The sequence below is a fragment of the Micropterus dolomieu genome, unplaced genomic scaffold, assembly GCF_021292245.1.
Source record: "Micropterus dolomieu isolate WLL.071019.BEF.003 ecotype Adirondacks unplaced genomic scaffold, ASM2129224v1 contig_10940, whole genome shotgun sequence".
In the NCBI taxonomy this organism is placed as follows: domain Eukaryota; kingdom Metazoa; phylum Chordata; class Actinopteri; order Centrarchiformes; family Centrarchidae; genus Micropterus; species Micropterus dolomieu.
In genome coordinates this window covers 1-1,234 of record NW_025739926.1, presented here as the reverse complement: position 1 = coordinate 1,234, position 1,234 = coordinate 1, and the positions used below count along the sequence as shown (strand labels likewise).

Genomic DNA, 1,234 nt, shown 5'->3' with positions numbered 1-1,234 from the left:
CTGTTCACAGTCCCATTTACCGTTGTTTGTTTTAACGCTATCCAACATAAATCTCGGACACCATACTTTACACACCCATGCACACATATGTTCACACACTGACAAAACAGACTACCACATACACTGTATTATTATTTCTTTGTTATAGTTATGTTCTTAGTCTTGTGTTTGCTTCAACCTTGGCTCCCACTCTTTTGACATTGTCTCAGTATTGGGTCAGGACATAAAAGTATCTAAAGTTAATTGTAGCCTTTATGTGAGCATTTGGTGTGCAGATACATTGTTGTTATTGAGCAGCGCATCAGTCACGACCTTCAGTCACCACCAGCGTGACCGTGAACTGTAAACTCTTAAGCTAACAGGGAAGAGAAATTTCAAAATGTTTGGAAAAACGCAAAGTTTAAACGTGCTCAGTTCCATGTCAACTGAGCAATCGCATCCAACTACGAAGACTGTGTGATATAGCGGAAAGCTCCGGAACAAGCAAATAGATGGACATTTTGTCAAGACTGTTTTGTCAATTAATGTTTCAGAGGTAAAGACTGAACTGTCCAGCTGAAGGGTTATCGCTCACCTTTTAGTCTGTGAGAAGAGCTCTAACTGCATGGTCACAGCTGAATATCAGAATGCACTGTTTTTCAGGCCTCGTTGGCGCAGTAGGCAGCGCGTCAGTCTCATAATCTGAAGGTCGTGAGTTCAAGCCTCACACGGGGCAGCTGTTTTAAAACCAAATGACAACACAGTGGGCAGGATAAATAGTGCCGCCATCTTGGTAAAAGGTATCTCGTCAATCTATGAAAAAAAATACACCTGACGCAGACAACTGTGATTCTTACAAAAGCAGCACTTCTCTTGTGAAGCTGTATCACATTACAGGTTGAGCATCTGTGATTGACACAGAGCGTTGCTCAGTCCAGCATCAGTCCCATTTACCGTTGTTTCTTTAACGCTATCCAACATAAATCTCGGACACCATACTTTACACACCCATGCACACATATGTTCACACACTGACAAAACAGACTACCGCATACACTGTCAGTGTATGGCCAGTAAACTCTTAAGCTAACAGGGAAGAGAAATTTCTAAATGTTTGGAAAAACGCAAAGTTTAAACGTGCTCAGTTCCATGTCAACTGAGCAATTGCATCCAACTACGAAGACTGTGTGATATAGCGATATGCAAAGAAGTCCCGCATCGCTCTGACTCAGCTTAGATGTTCTTACTCTGTTCA

At 41.9% G+C, this 1,234-nt stretch overlaps 1 non-coding gene across 1 annotated transcript; it reads left to right on the top strand.

The window, feature by feature from the left end:
* Positions 1–642: 642 nt before the first annotated feature.
* Positions 643–715, top strand: trnam-cau. The gene has a single exon. It is a non-coding gene; the product is annotated as a tRNA-Met (tRNA).
* Positions 716–1,234: the final 519 nt, after the last annotated feature.